This window comes from Maylandia zebra, linkage group LG13 (genome assembly GCF_041146795.1).
Source record: "Maylandia zebra isolate NMK-2024a linkage group LG13, Mzebra_GT3a, whole genome shotgun sequence".
NCBI lineage: Eukaryota > Metazoa > Chordata > Actinopteri > Cichliformes > Cichlidae > Maylandia > Maylandia zebra.
Genome location: NC_135179.1, coordinates 16,310,047 through 16,324,392, shown reverse-complemented (window position 1 = coordinate 16,324,392; position 14,346 = coordinate 16,310,047). Strand labels below are relative to the sequence as shown.

The window sequence follows — 14,346 nt, the reverse complement described above, 5'->3', positions numbered from 1 at the left end:
AGACGGTCTAAACCCGTCAAGAGCAAACAGACTAAAATGTACACGTTCAAATTAAGTTCTTTTTAATTCATGTTTAGATTTAACAGTTTGGGTAAAAGACCTTTTTTTAATATCCTTAAAAACTATATTTAACAGGCATCCTATTATGCTAAAGGGCTACTCTTTCAAGCTCAACCTCGCTCTCTTTACCTCTTATTGTAGTGCAGTTAGACAGTAACTTTTTGACCACACAAACATCAGTGGGAAGTGACACGACACATTTCACATGTCACTCCGCAGCAGCAGCAGCAGCTGCTGTCAGGCTGCTGATCCATCTTTTAGCTAGGTCGGCGAGATGAACGACTTCTTACGGAGCGGCTCTGTGAGAAAAGTTCCCATTAATCTATGATCACCCAGTTTCATATATTTCTAAAAGTTTCAAACATGATTTCAAATATAAGAATTCTAACATCGCACTGTATTTAACTGCAGTCAGTGGTAACGACTTAACATCTAATCAACCTCTGTGTTATTCTTCCATTAACAACCATAGCAATGTTTTCTAGTTTCTCTGCTTCCCCCGACCAACCCCTCGATTAAAAGAGTAATAATTTATGTGTATAATTTTCTATTTACAGACATTGTGCTGAGAAACTGGGGAGCCACACACAAGTTTCAAACCATGACAAGTTATAAACTTTAAAGCAGGCAGTAAATAGCTCTGTCACTCTATCCCTAGTGTTATATTACCTGGACACATTTATCTGACGGGCGGTAAATCTCAATCCCCCTTACCCACGAAAAACGGAAGGGGAGACACGAGAAAACAAACTGCACATGGAGGGACAAAAGCAGGTGAATAGTTAATGAAATAAACATGATGTTTTGAAAGGGGCATCGGTATTAATGTTGGCTGTAAGTGAAAACGATTTTTTGGAAAGACAAGCACGGGCCCTAAAAATTAATTCAATAACGCTTTCCTCAAGCTGAACAGCTTATAACTCCCTGGAAACAGTCTGCATTACTTAATATATAAACATATATATATTTATATATATTTTACAGTTGCTTCACCTGCCTGATATCCTTCAGCCCTTTCCTTCAGAAGCTGTCAGAGCCGCCAAGTATAATATATGGCCTCTCCAATGAGAACAGCTGTAGCCACTCTCTCTGCTGCTGCTACCCTGCCCTGCATGAAATAATACATCAAGATTAATTGATTTCCCGTCACACTCTTAGAGAAAAGAAAATTAATTTTCATGTATCTTTTCCCACCAACCCCCAGCATATGAATTTTGTACATGGCATGTAATTTAAGTTTTTAATTATTCATGAGGACTAAAAACATGATAAAGTGTTTTACAGAAGGCCCCAAGGCCGTAGCCAAAAGCTTAATGTGCACTGAGACAACTATAGCAGTCCCCGATGCCTACATAAATAATAAATGTATTTAGATACAACTTTGTACATCTTAGGTCAACCCAACTCTCTCTCTCATGGATTGAGGAGCGTGAATGCCAACTTTTGAATCTGATGAGTCAGAGCAGATCACCAATGATCAACAACTATCAGTGATAGTTGTACTAAAGCTGAGACAGGTATTAGCCTTTTGGCTTCTCTGTATACATCTTGTACTTCACCATATCAGCTGTGTCACCTGTAAGTCTCGTTCTGGTTTTGGACCTGTTGAGGAGCCCCCAACACAAACGAACAGGAAGTGGTCCCAGTAGCTTAAAGGACACAAATACAGCTGGCTGTACAACAGTTATATTGAATATGCATGCACTTTTATCTGTTGCATTTGGTTTTATACAAGTTATGAGTGTTATATTTTACCCAACTTATTTCTTTTGACTGTTAAATGTAACTAATTGCAAATGGAATAAAATATTATTATTTAATATATTAACATTAACAATTTAAAAAATATATATATATATACAAATAGGTCATATACTGCATTAAATTACATTAGCAATGTTAAAATAAATAAGAGTAAAGAATAAAGAGTAAATCAAACTGTTATCCTTGGTGTGAGAAGAAAACCCGCTGAAGCCATTTTTTCCTCTGCCATCTGTTTAAACTCTGTCCAAGTGCATGTCAGTTGCTGATATGTGTGTCAGTGGATGATTGAGAAGTATGTCTGCTGTGAGAAGAAAGAACACTGCCTGCATCCACCGGCTTTACATGCAGGCCAAAGGAGGATGCCATGCCACTGACGAGGAGGCAGCTTGCTGGGGTGAGTGGCAGGCGAGGCTGCAGGCTGATGTGAATGCTATACTCTGATCCCTCATAATATGGGAGACAGCAACAAGGATGAGCATGAGGAAATTACATTAACTGAAAATAATAGCTCCTTTGCATGCATCTCGTGCAAGTGCGAGTCATTGCTGATACCAAGCATTTACCATATAGACACCATTATTATTTTTTTTATTTTTTTTTAAAGTGCAGACTGGTGAATGAAATCATCAGCGCCGATGATTACTTACATATAGCAACAGAAATAAAATGTGTTTCAGACTTTAAGTGTTTCAACATTTCTTAATCCCTTATTGAGACACCACACAGCCTGTGGTGGATGTGAGAGTCAACTAAAAACAAATATGAGTTGTCAAAAAAAGTAGTGAAATTTGTTCTTTCCGAAGGAAACTCAAAGGACGATTTGAATCCACTTGTTTGTGCTGGTATGAATTAATAAAAGAATATTACAATACAAACAGTTAAGTTTTAGTTAACTATAATAACCTTGGTAATTACGTATAATTAAGTGCCGACGATTTCATTCTCCAACTTCTGATTTTTTCAGGCGTCATTATGCTTTTCATTACATTTATTAATGCTACAGTCACACTGGGGAAAAACGGTAGTTTAAGACGAGAGCACGAGGAAAATTATTGCAACCATGTGCAATGAACTTGGAATCTCTTAGTCTTTAATTGGTTGCTTCAAATACAGGGACATGGTCTGCAGTCACCCACAGCCAGTCGCTATCTTCAAAGCAACTTTGATACATCAAGACAGCAAAAAAAAACAGCATTAAGACCGAGCCAATGTGACATCATTTTGTGATTGAATGGGGTCATCTGCATTATTGGGTGCAAATTCACATGAAACCAAAACTTATAAGAGAGATTACAAGAGATAAGAAACAGAAATTCAGAAATTTCTGTACAAACAGTGACATAATTGTTCCAAAACAACATAGGCACTCAGCAGTCTTTCTTAAATCTAGGAATAAAACTAGAATTCAACCAGTTGCCAACCACCACGCAAATCGCAGATGAGTTTTGCTCATCGATGCAGATTGATTTCAACATGTTGGCAGTCTGTCGGCATTTATAAATCAGACAGCAAACAGACCTTTGCCAGTCTGTCTGAGAGTGATTGCAGTCAGCCTCAGTTGGACCACAAGTGTTTGGAGAAAGGTTGCCTGGTTGACCAGACGTTGAGGAGTGGTCACAGAAACGAATACAAAAAAAATTCAAAGCAATCAACGGGTAACCGCAGTGTTTTTCTAGTGGCAAGAAGGTCGCCATCCTATTTTTAATCTACTATGACTGAGCCATAAATATGTTATACTGGAGCATGTCTGCCTTTTTTATTGAAGTGTATACTAACTGGACAAATCATCCTATGCAACCCCTACCTGTAGTTTCTTATCACTTTAACACACTTTTGTGATTCTATGCACTGAATAAAACACCCATTAAGACCGCGCACATTTTCTAAAAGCTCACAAGAACAAAGGAATGATTAACGTATTAGGGGAAACCACCCCCTGCAGCCCTTGGATTTGTCTTGGCTGATAGTAAGTGTAGTTTAATTATAAGGTGAGATGTTTGTGTACAGATGTGTGATATCACACGTATATTTGGGCGTGTGAGCATGTGTATGTGTGTGTTCATCTTCTGGATGCTCTTACTGTGGTACTAGTTAAATTAGGTTGTCTAGCAAAAGGTTATAATTATGGCTGCGGAGCCTAATTAGCATTTACTATATTACAACAACAAAGGCCGCAGAAAATCACACTAATTCCACAATTCAATGCTAAACTATCAGGCTGGCTTGCTGTACAATAAGAATTAATATAAGCACACTGCAATGAGCCAATCTTGCACTCCTGCTGAGCGTGTTAAATCATTTTTCACTCCTTCCAGATTGTTCCCATCAACAACTATTCCCAGGAACCCTAATAAGCCCATATCCTCATTAATATCATAAAGCCTAAATGATATGCAATCTCAAAACATGCTTTAGCAAATTAATAGGCCACTGACCCCATAGATACTGCTATGGAATTTTTCCACATGGGACATGAGGGTGCATATTGTCGGGTGTCAACAGTGGCACAATCAGGAGTGATGAAAAAACTTTGGGAATGCTCATTCTGCAAAATTATGTATACTTCACATTAGCCTATGCTCAGCCTATAAAGCGATTTCTGCCGAGATGCGGTTTACTGTCTCGAACCAGGAGGATGATCAGGATGTTTCTGCACCAAAGCTGCAAATTCTAAATCGCACACACATCTCCAACCCGACAGCACACAGCGCACGGATAATCTATACTATTACCGCAGTTTCAAGGTGGCGACCAAAGATTAGTGCCACCAATTCAGTATCTGACCAAATGTCAAATATGGTCACAATCTCACCCTCTGTTCCTGTTTTAAGGCTTTGAATAATGACCAGAAAAGTGTTTTTATTTTTATTATGCCGCAGTGAGTTTGACCTTTGACCTTTTGGATACAAACTGTCATGACATCATTATTATCGCTTATTTTAAAAAAAGCAACATTTTCTCATAACCAGGATGTGAATTCTGGAGTTTAAAACACAACCTTTATTCACCAAATTATATCCAATTGTTGGTTAAGCTCCACCCGAGAAATGTAGTGTGTCCTCAAGAGTCTTAAACGTAAAGCTGGAGCTTCCTTGTGAGCAAGCCTTTAGAAAAACGAACAAAACTGAAATTAAGACTATTTTGCAAAGAAACGATGATTTTGCTGATGTAACTTTACCTCAATGTATCGACAAGTTTTAAATTATAACTACCATAAACTATCTCACTTTAATTTCTCCTTTTTTCTACAAATAACTTACAGCGTGCCCTTGTGCACCTCCCTGTGCACCTCCTACACGCGGTAAATCTTTCTACAAAACAAGTGAAATACCACTGCCTAGGCAATATACACTGAATATGAAGAACGAACTGCTCTGAATTTCGATCACTGTCAGGAAACAACTGTCAACCTTCCTCCCTTTAACCTATGTAAGATGGCTAACTTGTCTAATTAAATCGCATCTAGGCAATAAATTCATACTAATAACCAGATGCACAGGGACCATCTGTTCTGAAATGGCAATACACACAGATGTGATCTGAAAAATCAAAGGGGAACATGGATAATGGTTGATATGGATGGATTGCTACATATATGTGGATATGGAAGATAACGATTGATGGAAGAATGCAGATATTGACAGATGACATTTATAACAAATAAAAATTTCCATTTGGCCCTTCAGCACATGGCATTTATTGCAGCCGACTGATATATTATTTACTTTCTTTGACATCTGGAGTTAATGTTCCTTATCGTAGTAACAAAAACAATTTAGAAAGGCAACTTCCACAAGTCAAACTATTTCATTTCCCAGGCTCCTCTCTGCTATCTGTCTCCATTGAAATATTCTCTATTTATTCTGGAAAACTTAAACAACTGCTGTTATGTCCGCCTAGAGCTGGCATAAGCCAGAGTAGCAGATTCATCATTATAATACTTAGCACTGAGGGAGAAAAAATGCAGAGCTGCACTATATCGCAAGCATGATTTAGACCCCACGGAGGCCACAGGAATTCAGGCTGTCAGAGTCTGAAGTAAATTCAGTTCCTGTAAATAAATTGGGATGTCCAATGCTTGCACATGGTATCCGGTTCTATAAACCAAAGGGAGGATCCTAAACTACAGTTGTGTTCTGGTGTATTATTGAGTGTGTGAGGCACAAAAAAAGTGAACAAATGTGGCCATGTCTTCCCTCTGTGCCAGATCACAACAGAAATATGTCAAGATAAGATACAAAAAACCCAACAACAACAAAAACACAACACCTGTCATCTTTCTCATTTGTAACAATCATTTGGAAAGTTTGTAACAAGCGTTCACATCACCACAATGACATCTACTCATTTAGCGCAATCTAAACTGAGAACTACTGAAAATAACTACCTGGTTGCTGAGCAACAAAAAGCAAATGGCTGCTTCCCCGTGTTATGATGGCGAGGTTTCATGAAATATGTGGTGTTGTCAAGTCAGTTAACTACAGATATTGACATTGTAAGGATATGTGTATGAAAAAGCAGGGATAGTACTCAGCTTGCTAACATTGTTATAAACCCACAGTTTTATGATTCATCATCTGCGGCAAGTCCAAGGGCTAGAACATAAAACTGTTCAGGTCTAAGAGGTCCAGAGACTTACACAGAGGTTATACTGCAATCTACAAGCCTGACTGAATTGCTGAGCACAAGGTCACAAGACTGATACCACAGTTAATAGCAATATTAAAAACAACCAAGGGTATTATTCCCGAGTCATAGATTGTAATTTCAGTAGACTTAGCCTGCAGGAACTACATTTTCCTTTAGATAAAGCAATGTAATTACTATTACATTACATTTTAAAATGACAAGGGGTTTACAAATACAGAGCAACTAAAGAATTAACTTCAACTGACTTTTTGGGAAAGCTGTAAAAGGAAAAGAAGTGCATTGGTAACATTTTGCAATCAGAGAGGAAAGCAAATAAACTTGATTTCTTGTGGGACTTGTTGCTTAGTTACCAAACATCTTTTTTATGAATTTAAAGAAGACTTGATAACCATATTTCTGTTTAAATAATACTGCAATAAACCAATCCAATTATCTCCTGTCTTGAAGTATCATCCTCAAAGGAGAAAGACAAGTCTAACTTATATATATTGATATACACATGTAGCACATGCATGTTATTCAGTGATGGTATGAAATACAAGCAATGACCAGCAAAGGCAAGATCAGTACAAACAAACAGCATTTTTTCATTTGAAGCTTTTGGTTTAAAACCATATAATGAATGTCAAGTTTTTACTGTAGCATCACATGGCACTGTGTTGTCATGTGAAGCCATAACAATTGCTCTATTTTTGTTCCATTATGTTTGTAGTTTGTTTGCTTACTTTGGCAACACTGTGACACTATGAGTGCAGCAGGCGGCTGGTTTGTCACTCTGTTAATGCGAAAAGGTGTATCCAGGCAGATGCTTTATTAAAATATTCAGATACACAGTCAGACGCAAACTATCTTGGTGTTCACCCTCAAGTGCGAGTTACCTATTACAACAGTATTACCGCAGTAATGTTTTAACCTTGACCATGTAAAACAGGAGTAAATGGTGTTTAGACATAACCAATTACATAGATCAACAAGAAGGAACGGGAAATAAAAACTTGCATCTGATAAAACCCAGTTACCATCTGCAGTTGAAGTAAATAAAGTCCCACTCACTATTTATTGAAATGCATTGCTCAACCTAAATATTACAGGTGCCCAGTGCATGTTAGTGTACATAGCTTGAATTTACAAGCTGGTTTGCATGGACTGGCGTGGAGAAGAGCTGTAAACTAAACTTATATTTATACCTTAGAGGTTTGCAGTGAGACAAACATGCCGACATCAAAGGTTAAGAAATACACTGCATAAATACAGGCTGTTAAAAGATCACAAATCAATAGTTACGTAAAGAATAACAGAACGGAATGATTAAACTAAGTGGACACTGAGCTCATAATATATGTGGAAGGTGGATTTAACATACTGGCTTAAGTAAAACATTTCAAGATGAGGGCATATGGAAATAATAATACTTCTTTTCCCACCATATATTTCCATCATCTCATTATGATGATTTACAGTGCAAACAAATAGCTTCTATACCCTCCCCTTTGCTTTGCTTTGGTCCTTTAGAAAAAAAAAAAAAAGAAAAAAAATTTGAAAAATGTAAGACTGCAAGCTAGCCTGCTTCTCACTACGAGCCGACACAGGCATTTATAACCTTAAAAATGACTTCTGGGTACCAGGTATCCAATTATTCCTTACCCAGGAAGCAGTGCTAAATGGAGCACTGCAATGATTTACTCGGAACCTCTCCTTTTATTAAAACACTTTGTCTTATTGTTTTATTGATTTACAATCCGTCCTACTTTTTTGGCATCTGAAAACAATCAAGGCACAGGGCAGCAGAATGTTTGGACATTAATCGTTAAAAGACAGTGTTTTATTCCTGGCCTGGGGTTTGCTGCACCAGCTGCTGTGCATTCTGGTAAGAGGCAGTGATTTATGACCCGGCAGCAATAACGATGAGGCGTGCTCATTAACATATCGACAGGCTCCAAGATGGATCATCAGCATTGATTATTTCATGGCCTGTTGATGCCCATTTGTTAGAAAAGAGAGAGAAAAGGGGGAGTGGGAAAGTAAAGAGGGGGGAAAAAAGGAGGAGGGAACGGATGGGCTGGTTTAGAAGGTGTAAGGATTTCTCGCTTGAATCCGTGCAGCACAAGGGAGAAAGACAAAACCCTGACTCCTTCAATCACCACAGCCATCACTCTACTGTCAGAGAGAGAAATCAATGATTGACAGCATTTAACCAGTCCTCAGCACTTGGCAGATCCATACAGAAGAAAGGTACTCGGTAGGGAGGGCCATACAGATCTGTCTATACATATGCTGTAAAACATTACTTCACAGTGAGAATTACAATATCAATCAGTCAATGCCATTCTCTATTCAAATGGGGAGGGCGCTTACAGTCAGTGTCATCTGTGTTCAGTATATTGACTGATGAATTAAAGTCCTACTGGGGCAAGTAAAAATAATGACTTTTCATCAAGCGATGTAACAGTTATATAAATAGATGTGGACAAGAACATATAATGAATTACAACAAGTCTCATCCCAGGTTGCATTAAATTTAATTTGTGTTTAGCATGAAAAATCTAAGAACTTTAGATTAACAATTTTTGATGAATTGGATGGTGGCATATACAGCTGAAAATCAAATAACTTCACCCTTCACAAAGGAGCAATGTGAGCAGGTCATATGCACCTCTCAAAAACCTGCATTAGCAGCTATTTTTAACTAATTATTCATGCGAGTTAGAAAGGAAATGAACTTAAAGATGTCAAAGCAAAATAATCCACTGTGTGAACTGTATATATATGTTCTAGTAGACAAAAAAAAAGTATATAAAAATATATATAAAATACATCAACCCAACAACTTTATCCCAATGGAAAGGTCATGGGTTCAAACTTTGATCCTAATCTGCACCAAAGACAAGGGGTTCCTCTTTTACCTTTGACCTCTCTACCAATTATCATGACCCTACTGAACAGACAAATACACATAATCGCCTTGGTGGAGGTTATGCATGCAAGATGGCACAAATATGGATAAACTGGACACAAAAAATGACAATCACTGCAATGTTCATGAGATCAAATCCTTTAGGTTTGCTGTTAGTAATCCGTCACTCCGGCAATCCATTCCAAGCATCTGCCATAAGCCATTTCCAAGATCTGACTATTTGTATTCATGACTGAGTAGAACTGTAAGCAAAGAAGTCAGTTTGAAACTATGTGATTTATTTGTTAAGCGGGACTTCTGCACATTTGGCAGTAACCGCAGAAGAAGCCTGAAACTATGAGTAAACAACTGAACGTTAGCAACCATATATACATCAAAAATAATTAGACTAAATCTTCACAACAACAAATCAAAACTTCACTGATAAGCAGTACAACAAGGCTCTCCTCTCCCTCCAGCACTGTGGACTGGACTGCTTCTTATATAGCGCATTTCTACTCTGAGCACTCAAAGCACTTTACACAACTTGCCTCCATTCAAACACAATTCAGGACTTTTTTAGCACTTTTTTTCTGCTATCTAGCATTCACACGCATTCATACTCAAGGTCATGCCCAAGGATGCAGACGGGGATCAAATCACCAAATTTCTGCTCTACCGCCACCTTAAACTGTCATTACTACGATAGGGATACAGTTACCATGGTGAAAGTTGCTAAGTCATGTGACTATCATTCATTATTGAGAGAAAAGCACCCAACAGTTGGCATGAACGACATTCTTCTGGACAACTAACATGGAGGGTCTCAGTGCAGCTCCAACCAGACTATAGAGATGAGTTACAAGCGCATAATACATACATAAAGACAGGAACAGGAACAAGAACCCACAGCATCTCAAATCTCACACCTTGTGCACACGTACAGCCTAGATAACTCACAGTAAAAGACACCAAGCCACAGACGCACAAACACACACACAACACATACATCTTGATGACATGTGTCGGACACATATTGACCATGAAGCCTTCATCTCTGGGGTCTGAGGTAGTGTGAAAGAAATGTCAACATTACTGAGTCAACATTGTCAGACCTCTCAATAACATGATCCTGGATTTTTCAGTGACTGAAGCAACATGCAAACCAAAGCACTGTGGCCAATTCCCTTTCCTTCGCAGCCTACATAAATTAAAAGCACGGAAGAAAAAGAGAGTCAGTCAATTAAGTGACTAAGGGCCTGGCCTTCAGGTGTCCTTGGAGGACAGAGGAAGGAGCAGTGAAGTGATATTACTCTGTGTTCGTGTGTGCATGCATATGTGTGTGTGTGTGTGTGTGTGTGTGTGTGTGTGTGTGTGTGTGTGTGTGTGTGTGTGTGTGTGTGTGCGCGCGTAGGGTAGAGTCTCCCTTCCTTTGACAGTGGGTCTTGCCCTGCCTCTTGTACTGTAAAGACGAGGGCTTTAAATTGCTTCCGTCACTGGGTCCTGAGTAATGAGTGTGATTCTAATCGCAGTTCCTGCGGCCATCGGCATTAGTCTTAATCTGAGCGGGGTGCTCCAACACCAGTGACAAGTAATGCAGAGCAGGTAGGGGCGTAATGAGAGGACACGCGCGCGTGTGCATGAGCACACATACACAGGATACCCCACCCAAGATGCAGAGGAAGGTTTCAGTAATATGTACACAGTTACAAGAGCCTCTCTCCCATCTTTCTCCTGTAGGGCTGGTTAGGTATGCAGAAGCTGTGAAAAATGTCTGAAACCTCCTGCACACAACCAGGACACGCTACAGCAGGATGCTCTGGGTAAGTCTTACATACAGAGATTTAAAGAAAGGGTTCAAGCTTTAGCTTGATGCTATTAAATATTGAAAAACACATCAGTTCAAGTATTAATAACTATATTCCAATACTGCAAATAACACATGCAGTGTGTTTGGCCAAAAAAGTGGGACCTATAACCAAACTATCTCGTTTTACATACTTAAAGATCACAGCAAAATCAAACAATGTGTCATTTTTGTGAGTATGTGATGTGTTTTTATGCTTCAGATATACACATTAGTGTTTGAATTGTTCTTTGTGGGACTAAATTCCTTAGTACCTGCTTGCTGTCACAGTTGTTCATATACACTGGGACAAAAGAGGTAGCAAGGCAGAGTCCACTGGCACTGGGTTAGACGAGGGCTAAATTGCTGTGGGGCTGTGAGTGGCTGCATAGCTGAGCAGGTCGTTCCTCTCTGTCTCTCTGTGTTTGCCTGTGTTAAACTCCCTCCTCTGCCCTCATCCATCCTCTCATCCAGTCTCTGGCTCTGTCCATCTATCAATCGCAGCACTTTGTCAGAGCCCACTCCATCCTTACTGCAGAAATAACAAAGGAGAGCGCATGTGAGAGACTATGCAATAAAGCAAGAGCGAGATTCAGAGGGAACAGGGGAGGAAAGGGAGGCGAGCGGCCCTGCCTACGAGCCTTGTCGCTGGAGAGCTTTTCGCCTCCCATCTGCATCAGCGCTGATCTGCTGACAGAGGCCCTGATGCGCGTCGCCTTCTATTGCACAGGCAAGCAGAAACACTAATGTCGTGCTCCACCCTACCTCAGACTACTCACCTCAGCCCAGACAGCAAAGACAGGCAGCTGGCAAAGAGGAGTTAGAAGGAGGCAGGAGCTGAACGGGTGACAGAGGTGAGAACATGCAGCAAGACAGAAGAACTCGGGAAGGACGGCAGAGAGAATAAACAACAGCAGGAAAACAGAAAACAGAAAACATAGTAGTGGGTAAAAGACTTTGAAATAGAAGAAAGTTGTCAATATATACATTTCTATCTACGTTATCCAGTGAAGTCATTTTTTTGGTTAAAGAACATAATGCACAAATGATATTATCTCATAATTTATCCAGCAAAGTCCTCTTACACCACGGTTTACTCTCTATAGCATGTGCAGCAGAGTGACCAGATGACGGTGCAAACAAGTGGTGCCTTTGCATTAGGTAGCTAATTACTTTGGGGAATACATCAAGTAAACAATCACCAAATCTTTCATAAAACTAACATACTTTATAAAAATCAGTTTTACCCTAGCCCCCAATAGGGCTGGGCCATATCATACCGTTCACGGTAATACCGGTATAATGTTGGGCAACGATAAGAAATTGAAATATTGCGATAGAATATGGGTAAAACGTGCATGCGCAGTGCCTTTGTTTTTTTTTAAATATATGCACATGGCGGAAAAAGCATGGTGGCGACAGAGAATGAGAAGGGCGAAAGTGGATCGTTGAATGAAATGGATGAACCAGAATTGGTTTGTAAAAATGCTGCAACTTCAGTGGTGTGGAACTGGTTTAGCTTTCGTCCGTCAGATACACAACAAAGCACTATTTTTGGTAGCGCATGCTAGCGGGCCGTCGTTATTACCGTGTTTTTTTGGAAAATACGGCACACTTAAAATCAATCTATTGATTTTTCTGAAAATCGACAGGGCCCCTTATAATCCCGTGTGCCTTATGTATGAATTCTCAGGAATTCTAGTTGTGTTTACGGACCTCGAAACGATTTTATGTGGTACACAGCGCTCAAAAATCAGTCAAATGTTTTAGTATGACTTTGTTAAGCTACGAATTGGATTGTTGGAGCGTTGCGGCTATCGTAGGCAGGAGCCTCGCGGAGTGATACGTACTGTGCTTCAACATAATATTAACGTATTATGTGTATAGCCTCTTGTTAAGTTTTGTGGATATTATACATGGTTATGCTGAAGATATGTCGGCCAATTTCCACTGGAAATGCTTTTTGGTTAAACTGTCAGCAAGGAATTTGCATTTGCACTGTTAAATCTTTATATAACTTTAATGCACATAAAAACAGCTGCTTGTGAAGTGAAAATACGTTGATGGGTTTGGGTTTTTTTGCACTAATAAAGTTGTAGAGTTGTAAAGTATTTTGTCTAGTGTCAATTATATCGTCAGTTATATCGTTATCGCAAATTTTCAAATGTATATCGTATACATATATATTAAATATGTAAATTCCAATATTTTTGGTCATATCGCCCTGCTCTAGCCCCCAACCTAAAATCAGTCCTTGAAGTAAATAACTTATAAGGGGGTTAATAACTAATAATGAGGGAGTTGCACACTCAGTTCTACTAGTCCAGTAGGAGTAGTAGGGGCTCAGTTTCTTTCCCTCCCTCTCCCTCTCTACTTCTCTTCACTATGCATCGATAGAAATCACGGAGAGAAAATGTCTCCTTAATTAAGGCTTGATCAGCTGCGTGTCAGTGGTGGTTTGGAGGCCAGGCAGAGTTGCGGGGTTTCACTGACCTAACCACTCAGTCTAGCTTAGATGCAAATGAGAAGAGGTTGCTTACTGCTAAAAAACAGCATTACTACTGGCAAAAGTAGATACACTCAAAAGAACACAGCACAAGCAACTCATATGATTAAGTGGAAGAAATAGGTATACTTTTGATTGTGTTTTTTTTTTTAACCCATGATCCAAGTCCTCTAATGTTACAATCATATCAAGGTGCATCTATAATATCCTGTGTTACAGCTTTCTTTCATGGCTCCCAATATTGCGTATAAAACATAGACAGTATATGGATTATGAAGTATTGGTATGAAACTTCAATTTGAGCATTTTTATCGTCGCCGTCTTCCTGTTTTGAAACTGGATGTGATCAGACAGTGAAACCATACATAACATAAATAATCCTCCTTTCTGACTCTTTGATTGACCATAATTTTACACATTAGACTTCATATTTCATTCAATATGACCCACAACTAGCAAGTGGACCAAAAAAGTCCTCAGAAAATAGTTAACTGCAGTTAAGCGGAAAAAATAGGGTGTGAAAGGCAATTATCCCATAGATTTCTCTACAGTTAGATGTCTTTCTGCAACCGCGAGGGTCGCCGCCACATGGATTTTATATTGTTTATGGTATTAGGTATGGAGAGG

The 14,346-nt window shown here is 39.2% G+C and overlaps 1 protein-coding gene and 1 long non-coding RNA gene across 2 annotated transcripts in view; both read right to left on the bottom strand.

Moving 5' to 3' along the window:
- Window positions 1-14,346, bottom strand: part of lrmda (leucine rich melanocyte differentiation associated) — a 209,775-nt gene that overhangs the window by 135,316 nt on the left and 60,113 nt on the right. The gene's annotated exons all lie outside the window — the stretch shown is intronic.
- Window positions 1,071-14,346, bottom strand: part of LOC143421786 (uncharacterized) — a 20,519-nt gene continuing 7,243 nt past the window's right edge. Inside the window, exons 2-3 of the long non-coding RNA XR_013101361.1 lie at window positions 11,489-11,745; window positions 1,071-1,168 (exon numbers count right to left, since the gene is read on the bottom strand). This is a non-coding gene — a long non-coding RNA (uncharacterized LOC143421786). The remainder of the gene's footprint in view (window positions 1,169-11,488; window positions 11,746-14,346) is intronic.